Consider the following 13,178-nt stretch of genomic DNA (forward strand, 5'->3'; position numbering starts at 1 on the left):
AGCCTCATGAAGCCTCCTATTGACCAAGAGTGCGGCAGATATCACCTCCTGGGGGGGAGCGGAATATTGACACAAGACCTAACCCCGAGCAGGGGATACAGGCAGGTGGATGAGCACAGCCCCCAAACTTAGGCGCAGGGAGTCTGGAACACAGAGGAAGGGAGACATAAAAACAGAACAAAGAACCAAATAAACACCTCAAAATGATCCTACAAATCTATAGGCTTCAAAAGGCTTTTTTGGTTTGTAAAATAGACAAAAATATTTGATGCTAAGAAAGAAAACAAAATCGACAATGAATGTGAATGAAGTCCAGGGGTCAAAAGAGGTTATCAATCTGAGAAGCACATTAACATAGGTAAGTTTAGATGCTCAAAGAGATAAGTATAGGAAGAATATTCATAACAAGAACAAAAGATTGGGAAACAAAACCAAGCAGTAATAAAACAAGGCCATGTAGACATGACTAAGAATTGATTTAAAACTTTGGAAATAAAAGATGTTATTGGCATTAAAAACTTAATAAATGATTTAAGCACTAGACTAGACATGGAGAATCAATGAACTGAAGGCCAATACTGAAGAATTACCTAGAATGCAGCATCAAGAGACCAGAGTAAAAATATGAAACAGAAGTTCAGACATGTGGTAGATAAACTGATAGATCTAATGGCTAAAAGCTTACCAGAATTAAAGAAAGACACGTGTCCTCAGATTGAAAGCAACCAACAAATGCTAATATAGTTAACTAAAATATATCTCTGACTTGACATCGGAGTAAAAATCTAGAATATCAGAAGCAAAGAGAATATGACGGAGATTTCCAGGGAGAAAAGACAGATTATTGGCAAAGGCATGACAATGAGAGGGACTTCTCATCAGCAGCAGATGCCAGAAAACAATGGACTTCAAATACTGATGGAAACGATTATCAACTTTAAATTTGATACCCGTCCAGACTATCATTCAAGATTGAATATAAAATAGAGACGTTTTCAGACAAATAAAGACACAGACTTTCACCAATCAGAGGCCTTCACTGTTAGAGGTTGTATCTCATCAGGAAGAAAGAGACCTGACATGAGATAGGAAAAAAGCCACACAGCAATAAAGAGAGCAATTAGTAAAATATGTCAGTAAATGTAAGCAACAATAGATTACAAAATACAAATAACTAAGTAGGGGCTATGACTTTAGTAAAGCAAAGAAAAAAAAAAGCCCTCTGAATAGTTAAATATGTTAAAGTTATAGTTTGGTATGTATGTTATGTATTTAAAAATAATATAAATCTCCATTTTCCAAACTTTCCATGGGAGATAAAAGTTGGGACATAGGAAATCCTATAAATTCAATAAAAGGCAGGAAGAGGGAAATGAAGAAGTGAATAAAAAAGATGATGAAGAAAACACAACCTGAGATGTATTAGTTCAAATGTAAGCATGATTATTATTAGCTTAAGACAGAAACTAGTAGAATGAATAAAAAACAAAATTCAACTGGGGCGCCTGGCTGGCTCAGTCGGAGCAGTGTGGGACTCTTGACCTCGGGGTTGTGAGTTTGAGCCCCATGTTGGGTGGAGAGATTACTTAAAATCTTAAAAAAAAACCCAAAAAACAAAATTCAACTGTATTCTACTTTAAAGAAATGTATGTATGTAAAACAAAATGATACAGATCTGTAGAGAATAAGTACAACAAAAAAGGTACACCAGGTAATTATTTAGTAACCAAATTTTAAAAGATAGCTAGGGCAAAATAGAATTAAAGGAAAAAAGCATTAACAGGAATAAAACAACAGCAAAATATATCATCAGAGCAGATGCTATAACAATTGTGAACTTTTTGAAATAGAGATTAGAGCTGAAAGAAAGACATCATTAACATTTATAAAACTACATCCATGGTCTTTATTTTTATTCAACTCAACACATTAAATTTCAGCTAAGCCCACCCTTAGTGTTTTAAAGGGTGGACTGGTAAGGAAATTCTGTTTTTTTACAGAGAATGTTAAAATTTGGCTGATATGGTCCATCTTGACTGAAGAAAATAAATATGGTCAAAAAGTTTAGTTAGATAAGGGAAATGCAAAGCCAAATTTGTTATTTAGGAACATTTTTTGGTACATCCTTAACCCATGATGTTCGAATTAACTAAGCTCTTCCACAAAATATCTATTTGTTCCAGTGTCAGAGGCAGAAGATTGTTCTCCATCATTTTTCTGGCACAAGATTGACATTTCTCATGTCAATGTGATGGACAATGAAAGTATGTAAACTGTATAAGTTCAGTCAGTGTGACCCCTTTGTATTGTTATTAATGCTTATTAATAATTCATTCAGAGCTCTCTGATCCTGGCTCTCTGTCCTGAGAGGCTGAATTCTGAAAATCCAACAAGCTCTGGGTCAAGGACAGACAATCAGGGGTAAGGGTAACAGAGATCATTGGAAATATGAATCAGAATGAGCACGTGAAGTACGAATACCCTCCCCTCATCCAGTTCAGTCTGCGACCTCTTTTGCCTAAAAGGGAGAGTATTGTTATACACCTCATCAGGCTTACAGACTCAAACCTGGAAGCTTTTTTGGTAGCTTTTATAAGAATTACTGTGCATGAGTCCTAACAGTGAGGTGTTCATAACCTTTTAGAGTAGGTCTTTTCATTAATTATTTAGAAAAGGGCCAGTTGATCAGAATAGATAAGAACCTTTAGCTAGCCCTTATCCGTCTCTCTTCTCTCTGTGGTAGGTACAGGGATTAGGCTGGGGGTTGGGCAGTGGGTAGCTGGGCACTGATGATGGAGAGCGGGCGTGCAGGTGCATGCATGCTCACACACTTAACACCACTTGCGACACACATACCAGGATGAAATTGCTTTAAACAGAAAAAAATGACTTACAACAGGTTCTCAGTTGTTTTAAGCTTGTTCCCAGTTTTGTGGGTCACCAGACCTGTGCATGTTAGCACATCTTAGTTAGGCTCTGGGGGAAACAAGACACAGAAGAGAGTTCTAATGGAGTGTTGGAGGCAAAAGGATTTGGGCCAACAGAGGAGAAATCTTCAGATGATCGACCTAAGTTCAGATGCTGGCATATTCCTTGTTCTGTGCTCATCAGAATAAAATCACATGCTTCAAAGGAGCTAGTTGGATGACCTCTAAGGTTTTATTTTTGTTTGTTTGTTTGTTTGTTTTTTCTCCACATTAGCTTTTGTTATCTGTCTTTTTTTTTGTGTGTGTCTTTTTTTTTTTTTTTTACCTCTAAGGTTTTAACAGTATATAATTCTGATGTTCTGGCCCTCCTGGTATACTCATATTAGCCCAGGGAAGTAATGAAATTTGAGAGGTCTTTGCAAATATAATGCTCATTGTAAGAGGGCATACTTTATTAGCTGGTTGACTGAACTTACATTTGTATTCTCTATGTATTTTTTCTTTCTGTAATGCTTTAAAAATAATTCCTGGTGCCTTGTGTAACTTTCCTGAGTCTCAACCTCATGTTTCTGAAAGAACGCCTCCCCCACAAAACCCCCACCATCTCCTGTGTTTGCAGACTTGCTCTTTGGGTGTGCAGAAGGGGACAGCCTTAGGATCAATGGTGCGCGCTGGAGCTGACTTATGCTGGCTCCGAAGAGCTGATTATGCACATCTCTTTGCAATTCCGCACTCCATGACATCATGAAATTGGCCATGATGAGAGTGCTTACACCATGGAGATTGGCGTAGACTACAGGCCAGTTATTCAAGTTATAAAAGACTTACCAGCATTCCACTGCTCAGAATCTTCTTAGTCCATAGTTCACTTCCCCTAAGACAACCTTTCTAAGCCTGAGGCAGGGTCCTATCAGAGACTGCTCTGCTTGGCAATTTGGCACGTATTGACAATTACTGAAAATAATTTGACTGAGAAGTAACACCACCAATAGCACACAGTGGCTGATAGGCATTTGTATTTCTCTGAGCCTAGCATTGAGCACTAAACTTTTTCGTCCAAGGTTAATATGAACACAGTTATACCTAGCCTCTACTAGCCTCTGCCTAGATCTTAAAAAAAAAAAAAATCCCAACAAAAATGTGTCCTTTTGCCGAAGCTCTTGATTCTCTCACATTGTCAAATATTGGCTCCTCACTGTACCAAATTATAATAATTCTTGCCAACATGCCTTCCCTGTCAATCAAGAAATAAAATTTCTAATGAGTATTTATCACATGTAAGACACAGTGGTGGGTAATATGCTAGAGATCCAGAGAATAATTGTATAGCCTCAAATTATTATTTTCAGGAAGTATGTGATTTAGAGAGGCAGGGCATGCACACATGAAAAGTTACATAAGAGAATTTCTGTAACACTCTATAATTTGAATGTATCCAGTAAGTTTCCACCTTCAGGTCAGTCTCAGGGCATTGTTGCATCCAAATAAGCACACGCAAGGGAAGCTGTGAAAGGTTCTTACTAAAAATTTCTGAAGGGTGGGCTCCAGAAGACAAATGTGGGAATTGCGTCCTGTATCATAAAGTGAAATTTTCTAAAAATCCTCTTTGAATATTGTTTCTCTTTCCCCAAATTATCCCCATAGCATCCATCCGTGTCTCTCCCTTCTCTTTTCTTCTCTTTCTTTGTCCTCCCCTCTCAGGCCACGTGCTGCTGGTATGCCCCCAGCTCTCGAGATATTCGAGAGAGCTTCATAGGATGTTGTGTATGTCTGCCATAAATAAAAGGTAACAGTTCCACGAGTCTCATAAGGAATATTTGAAATCGGAGGCAAAGCGTTGGTACTTTTAAATTCAGAAGGCGAGAGAAAGATGAAAAGATCATTTTGGAAAGGAGAAAGCTTTAAGGAGAGAGGAGCCAATGAGTGGAAGGTCTCAGAATAGAGAAGGGAAGGGGAGTGATCCGTGAGGTGCTTCTCTCCTCTGTGTTGTCGGCGGGCAAGTCACTGAGGCAGGCTCAGGGGCCCCCTGTGAGAGGGCAGTAGCCCAGGTATATGCAGGTACCTGTCTCCTGCTTTTCATCTTATCGTGTACTTCCACTTTCTCAAAATGACCCTGAGTCCATGACCCTTTTCTCCACAAAGAGGACAAGTTGTCTGTGTTTCATGTGGATCAAGGAAAAGACAGATTGATTTTCAGGACATCTCCAAGGGAGTATAGAAGTAGGGTCACACCTCAGGTATTTGGGTCCTAACCTGGGCTCTAACTGCTAATGTGTTTAGTGGAAGAGTTTTTGCAAACACTTTTAAGATGACAATGTATCTGAAGGAGAGCTAAGCATGAGTTTCTCTTGCTGCCCTGTCGGCGCCCGAACAACAATAACCAATGGAAGAGTGTCGCTGCCATGCTGTTCCCGGCACAGAGCGTGGGCTACCACACTCACCGCCATGGTTTTGGTATATTCTTGTACCAATCAACTAGAGAAATTTTTAGAATAGTTTTTCCTCTCCTTGTCCATGCAGATTCAAATGACTTTGGTGTAGAGCTAAAGTCTATTGTCAGCAACTTTGCAAAGTTCCTGGCTTGAGAATTTTCAGCCTCCTGCTCCAGCCTGCTTGAGAAGTTCTGAAATCTCGCTCCACCATTATGAATCATTGTCAAGACCCCATGTTACCTGAGTGATTCTAACACTTTCCCATGTCTTTGTGATGGTGGAGGTGTCAGCATGGGACCTAGGGAGTCCTAAGTATCACAGAATCGCTGTATGAAGTCGTTAAATGAACAGCAACCTGATTTCTTTCATTTTCAGGGCTGAACATCTATCATAATCTAAATAGCTTCTTTCCTGCTAACAATCAGCTAATAAGTACGCCCACTCTCTGACAGTATCAAAGACACTGAATCATTCAACTGAATCTCATCAGGGTTTCAGGGATATTGGGCTCATCTGGATTCTGGACAATTTTTTCCATCAGCAGCAGCTGCTCCTTCTGGCCACATGACCTTGAGCGAGCTCCTTAACGCCTTTGTGAACTTCAGTTTTATCATCTTCTAATCGGGGTAAAGTTACATTCCATGTCATCCCAGGTGGTTCTGAACATCCAGATTCGCTAATACATAAGAAATCATTTGGAAAATATAAATCCCTATATGATACTTTAGTGACTTTGATCTTCTTGGTTGGTGAGAAGAGCAAGACCACAGTGAATCACCTGCTGGCTCAGAGAGCCGGCCTTGGAGTTCCATTCTTGGCTATATTCAGTAGCATCTTTAAGATGGTTAACATGCAAAAGGGTTAGGATTTTTTTTAAGAAGGTTATTTGTTTTATCCTAGTTTCTAATATGTTGCCCCCAAATACAAGTATTGGTAGACATGGCATATTACTGTGCATTCTTTGACATAGATAAATTTTGGGGAAAAAGACCAGGGATAAACCATTTGCCATATTCACTAGTATTTTTCACAAAAATAATATGCAGCCTTATTGAAGCTATGATCCACATGATTTACACATGATCTAGTACAAGAGAGGTTACCCGATAGAAGAAACACATCATGAGACAAACAAATTTTTAAATAACTCAAATTGCCTGCAGTAACTCTTCCTAAGTTTCTTTTTCTCAACCATCAGTAAATTCTTCCCAATTCCAACCTGGGTGCCTCTTCTCCCCCCCACCGCTCCTTATTCTGCATCACACAAAGTTATGGATGGAGCTGGTGAAAACAGAATCTCCCTAGAGGGCAGGTGGAGAAGGTGAACTTGGGGAGGGGGGGATGCTGAGGACACTCATCCACTCAGAATTTTTGACTCATCACAGTATAATGACACAGCAAGCATTCTTGCTTGAATCAACTCAGGCTGTAGACATGTCTGGAACTGGAGTCCTGGGGCAGGCTACAGCTACAAAGGGTCTCTGGATTAACAACCAGGGGGAGCCCTGACTAAGAAAAATGCAGGCAGAGAGAAGGAATAGTTGAGCAGGACACGCTGATGGAGGTCACTAGGCAGGCTTTGGAGGGGCGGGTGATTCTGAATCGGGCAGGTCCCACAGACTCATGTTGCTTTCATGAGGAGAGCAGACTACAGTGCAAGAACAGATGACAATGAAAGAGCCAGGGCCTTCAAAGAGGAAGGATTGGAGCTCAGGCCAGCAAGATAGGGACTCACCCTTCAGCATGGGAGGCGCCTTTCCACACTGGACATCAGCACACTCCCGGCAGGCCTTACACGGTACCAGCTGTGGTCAGCAGTCTGCCCCTCAGCAGGGGCTGGAAGTGTGACTGCTGGTTTTAGGGTCCACAATGGTGGAGGCAGAGTTGGAGAGGAAGAGGAAGGCTGGTGCCCCAGAGTACCCGTACCCAGCAGAACTCACTGGGAATGTCTGAGCACCTCTCCAGGGTTCCCCAAGTAACTCACTGTGTCTGGTTTTCAGCCTTCCCATGCATATCATTTTCATGAGTCTCTCTGTGGAGTGGAACATCACTGCCCCCGTGCTCCATTTCTCTCTCAGGCCCACCCGGGGTTAATGACACATAGTTCATCCGCATGTTAAAGTTTCAGTTCTTCAAAGAATTAGATGTTTCAAAAAATATATATATAAAACTTAGAGACCATGTGAAACCGTTACATAATATGTCAGCAGATGTAACCCAGGCACATGATCTGGTTTAAGCTTTGCTGTTTCTTGTTGTGTGTGAACTTTGTGTCCTCGTTTGCAAAATAGGGAGTTGATAAAGGTAATCCGAAGGTGCTTTTCGGCTCTCAGAGTTTACCTTCCCCTAGTCCCCATACAGCCAGCTGCTCATTGGGTTCAGGGCAAAAGGTTGTCTGCAAACCGTGTACATACAAGGTAAAGATCTGATAGGAAGGCACTTTTGGTTCAGGACCAATCCAAAAACTTGGAGGCACTTCGGCTTGCATGTTGGATGAGGCTGCTGGAAAGAGGGAGGAAGTTTCTGTGATGAGGAACAGAGGCCTCGGGTGGTCAGGTACAGAGGGGCAGAATAAGATATTGATAGGGGCCTTGGAAGTTAATAAGGAAGCCAGAGGAGGTGCTTGGCAGAATTTTGGTGTGATGGACACATCCTGTTGGAGCACCATAGCTTGTCCCTGGCAGAGTCATTCCCAAAGTGGCACCCAGAGTCATACCAACTGAGCTGGATCTTTCTATGCTGGGAAGTCCGAGGGGATATGCTTTTGCCCCACGAGCATACCCACGTGTATTTCCAATTAGAAGAGTATTGCTAATAAACATTCAATTAAGAAAATTTGGAAAATAGGGACACCTGGGTGGCTCAGTCGTTAAGCGTCTGCCTTCAGTTCAGGTCATGATCCCAGGATCCTAGGATCGAGCCCTGCATCAGGCTCCTTGCTCAGCGGGGAGCTGCTTCTCCCTCTGCCTGCCGCTCCCCCGGCTTGTGCTCTCTCTCTCGCTCTCTCTCTGACAAATAAATAAAATCTTTTTTTAAAAAAAGAAAATTTGGAAAATATAGAAAAAGACATAGAAAAAATGTAAATGACCCACAATCCCATCACTTAGAGGTATAACTTATTACCATATTGCCTAATTCCTTTCCTATCTTTTCCTGCACTAAATCTACTTCTTACTAAATTGCAATACACAATTTTGCATTCTACATTTTCTTCCCTTAATATTATATGACAAGAAATATAATATGGCTACTTAGCATTTTTTCACGTAGATTCATCACCATTAACTTGACCATTCTTCCTCCGTTGTACATTTGTTATTACTAGTGTTTTTTTCTATCATAAGTAATTTTTAAACAAGCATATTTGTCCAGAAATCAGAAACCATATCTGTGATTATCAGGATAGATTCTCAGAAGGACATGCACATTTTAGAAGTTTGTGACATAGTCCTCTTATTCTTTCAGTGCGTACTGGTCAGTGGCAGTGCCTGGCTCTGTCCCAGGCTCTGTGACTATCAGGGAAGGAGGGAGGACCAGCCAGACCCTCAGAGAGCTCATATGCTCCCAGGGGACAGAGAAAGGTGGGAAGTGCTTATAACACGGTGCCCCATGCGTCAGGACCTGGGGGGTCCCTGTGCTGCTGGACAATAGAACCGGCTCCTAACGGAGCCCCTGGGGGCCGGGAGGCTTGCTGAAGGAGTGGCGTCCAAGCTGAGGCCTGGGGACAGCAAGGACGAAGAAGACTATTTTGGCAGCAGAAATAGAATGCACAAAGATTTTTGGAGACAGTACAGGCGCATGCGAGTGACTGAAGATTATCGGAAGAAGCACAATAATGCTGAGTTATAAGGTGTCAGAGACACAAGTCTAGAGGGACCAGCAAGAATTATACGACTCTTCTGAGGCATTTGAGGAGCTTGGTCATTATCTTGGGGATAATAAAGAGCCATTGAAATGTCTTCAGTAGGAGAGGGAAGTGATCAAATCTGCATTGTATAAAGGTCACTTGCGCTGCCAAGCGGAGAGCATATGGAAGGTGGGAAGAGCCCGGAGACAGGGAGGTCAGTGGGGAGGCTACAGACGTAGTCTAGGTGAGAAAATTGTCCTTTAAATAGGGAAATGGCAGTGAGAGTAGAAGGGATAGTTCCCAGGTTATTTAGGGAATGAAATCAAAAGAATTTAATCACCAATTAGATACAGGGAAAGCAGAGGAGTGCAGAGTCGATGGAAGCTCTTGAGTTTGTTGGACGTCTACAATTTGGCGGGTGGCGGTGCCAACTGGGCAGAGAGGGCGCGTGGGCAGAGCATCTGGCCGGAGGGGTACAGAGGGCAGGGACTGGGTCTCCTGAGTTTGGTTTTGAACATCCAAAACGTGAAGAGGAACTACAAGTGGAAGCAAAGTGAGCTCTCATATCCATAGGTCTGGAGGAACTCTAGGTTGAAGACAATACATTCAAGAGTCATTGATCCACAGAGATGGAATGAGGAGGCCAGGACTCCAGCCTTGAAAGAGGGCTAAGTCTCTCCAACAAGAAAGTAACAATTATATTTGCAAGGACCCTCATCAGGGAGGAATATTTGGATAAGTCAGTTGGGGTGAGGTGGTAAATCCTCAAGGACCAGCAGATAATAGTCTGCTTTCTGAAGAGGGTGCCTGACCAGCTGTAGGCCTTTTGGCTTTTTGGTGTGGGCCATGCATGCTTTGCCTTTAAATAAACGTCAAGCAATTGTTTAGAGAATATTTTGTTCGAAGGGGTGACAAATGATCAGCCTTACTGCAGCGCATGCCTCAGACACAGCCTGCCATCCAGGTCGATAAGATGGTCCAGTGAGATTCTCTAGGGTCAGAGTGGTGGGGAGGTCAGCAGACTCAAGGCAGTGGACTAGAAGCCCACAGAGGAGGGAGGTACAAGGGAATGGCTGGAAGAGGCAGAGGGCATGACGGTATACAAGTGAGGGGCTGGTTATCAGTGCACAATGCAGCTGGTAAGTGAGGCAGAATGATGACCAAAGAGTCTGCATTGGGTTTAACTACAGGGAACTCACTGATCATCTTTGGTAGCACAGATTCTCTGAGGTATGGAGAGGGTGCCATATTGCTGGGTGTTATGAGTTAGGCGGGCAGAAAAGAAAGACAAGTGGTTCAACAGATCGTTCAAGAGGTTTGACCTTCTGTGGGAGAGAGAACAAAATGTGAACCTGTCTGTTTCACTGTCCACTGATCCCATGGCTTATGCATCATTTTACAGACGTTTCTGTGTCAAAATATAGTCTGGCCTTATATGAACTTTTGACATTTATCCGATTACTGATACTGAATATTTTCTCTTATGACGATGTGTAATTTTACTTTTGTTATTTATGTCCTTTGGCCAATACTCTATGTCATATTAGTCATCATCTTACTCATTTTGAAGACGTATTTATATATCATAACCCCTACGAAGTTGTATTTGAAAGCTAGTATGTTTTCCCAGGGTTAATTTTGTTATTGCTTTTCACATACAAAATTGTTTTGTATTTTTATGTTCTAAAATGTCTCATGGATTGTTGAGTTTCAACAGAAAAGTCATCGGCAGCCATTTCAGCTATGTGCCAAGGTGGGATTCCCTGGGGGCCAGTGTGAAGGATGCCCGCATGCTGGGTTTACAAGAACACTACATGAAGGCTCCTAACAGGCTCAGCAAACCAGCCCTGCCCTGGCAGGAAAAGCCTCGCTGGGGGATCCCATGGCTGGAAACCATCACGGGCTTTGACTTTCAGACTGCCCAGTGCCAGCAGACACTGGCCTGGAGGAGGCAGGGTGGCCTTCAGGTAGAGCACAGATTCAGCAGGCTCAGGGACCCAGATGTCACATAATCTCTAAAGCTGCGGGGTCATGCCCCTGCAGCTTGGGCCCACAACCGACGGCATGCTCAGCCCTTCAAAGATGGACTTGGATGCCCTTGGCTTTCTGTCTCTAATGTGGGCGAGGGAGCCTGCAAATGAGAAACCCTGCAGTGCAGTTCTCAAAGCCAGGAGCCAGAGGCTCAGGCCCATCTTACTGGGGGTGGGAAATGGATGGTGATGGACTCCAGAGCAGCTGCTACCAAAAACCCTGGGCCGTTATTGTTTACAGGAGGCAACCGAAATATTTCTGATCACTTAGTCATTCAGTCATTCAGGAATGGTTCATGGAGCGCCAGCCCCGTACAATTCACTGTCACTGCTGCTGAGCTCCATGTGGTCTGACCTGGGACAGTCATCTGAAGAGACGGTGTCAGGAGGAGCCACCAGAGGGACGCCCACAGAGTAAGTCCATACAAGGGTGCAGGAGGCTGACGTAAGGCTCAGCACCAGCCCCTGGGCACCTGCAAATGGATGTCGGTTACCCCTAACGCCCAGCGCCTCACCCAGCACATCCTGGGTCCTCAACCAGTATTGGCGAAACAGAGGAATGGACACGGGTATCTCTTCGGAAAGCACTGGCCACTCATCAGTGTGACTTCATGGCCCCGAGGCGCATGAGGCTGTGGACCACGCTTTCCACACTGTGTCCCACCGCAGGGTGAAGCTGGGAGTGCGGTGGGACAGAGCTGTCTTTACGGAGTCTCTGTGCCAGGCTGACTGGCCGCCATGGGCTTTGTTAGCACTGTAGCTGCGCCCGATCATTAGAAAACATGGGAAATGCAGAAGGGGAGGAGGCCGCCCGTTTGACGGCTTCTCTCGGGGTTTCTGGAGCGCCACTTCGTTGCCAGGCCCGAGCACAGTGGTTAAGAGTGGGCCCGGCAGGCCGCGAATATCTGGGTTTAGATCCCACTTGCTGCCTGTGTGACCCGGAGCAGGTGAACTGCCCTCCCCGCGCAGGTTTCCGCATCCGGACGGTGAGGACGGGAAGAGGACCGGGCGCCCCGCGTTTCCGTGGGAACTGAGGCCTTGATGAGTGAGACGTGTGACTGTCTCATTATGACCCTGAGCAGCAGTGGCAGCCGTTGAGCTGCCGGCGACGACCCCCGAGACCCCGGGAGGTCCCGTCTCTGACTTCCCCCAGGACTCTGTCCTGCTCAGGCCCGAGGAACCGGGGGGGAGAGGGGGGGAGGCTGTGTCCCATGCGAAGCCAGGGACTTGGCTATTTTTGTTTTCGTGAAGGGCCGGCGGCTGCCGGGCTGCGCTCCCCGCTGTGCAGTGATGCGCTCCGCGCGGGCTCCGGGAAACAAGAACCCGCGAAGGAGTTCGGGTGCAGGGAAGGAGCTTGGCCAGCTTTCTGTTTGCATGAGGAAGGAATGGAGAGCCAAGGCCGAGGGGAAGGGGAGGACCGGTCGGTCGGGGCCGGCCTCACTGGCCCCCGCCAGCTGCAGCCCCCGCCGCGTGTCCGCGCTGCCCCGCCCCGGACATTTGGTCCATAGAACGTGAAGCAAGTATCTTGGCAGGGACAAGGTGACTGTCCTCTCTTTCACCTGGAAGCTGGGGGGCGGGCTGGATGCAGCGACAAGAGCATTGTTCTTACACCTGCTTCCTCAGCTCCAAGACCCGGAAGAAACGGAATGGAAAACAGGAATTATTGCCTCTTTTGTTTTCTCTTTAAAAATGCAGAGGCCAGGGGCACCTGGGTGCCTTCGGCTGAGGTCGTGATCCCAGGGTCCTGGGATCGAGCCCCGCATCGGGCTCCCTGCTCGGCAGGAGGCCTGCTTCTCCCTCTCCCACTCCCCCTGCTTGTGTTCCTGCTCTGGCTGTGTCTCTCTCTGTGTCAAATAAATAAATAAAATCTTCAAAAACAATAAAAAATAAAATAAAAATGTAGAGGCGATTCTGGAAACACAGTCCAGCTGACACCCCATGA

The sequence above is a fragment of the Phoca vitulina genome, unplaced genomic scaffold (assembly GCF_004348235.1).
Source record: "Phoca vitulina isolate PV1807 unplaced genomic scaffold, GSC_HSeal_1.0 scaffold24, whole genome shotgun sequence".
Classification (NCBI taxonomy): domain Eukaryota; kingdom Metazoa; phylum Chordata; class Mammalia; order Carnivora; family Phocidae; genus Phoca; species Phoca vitulina.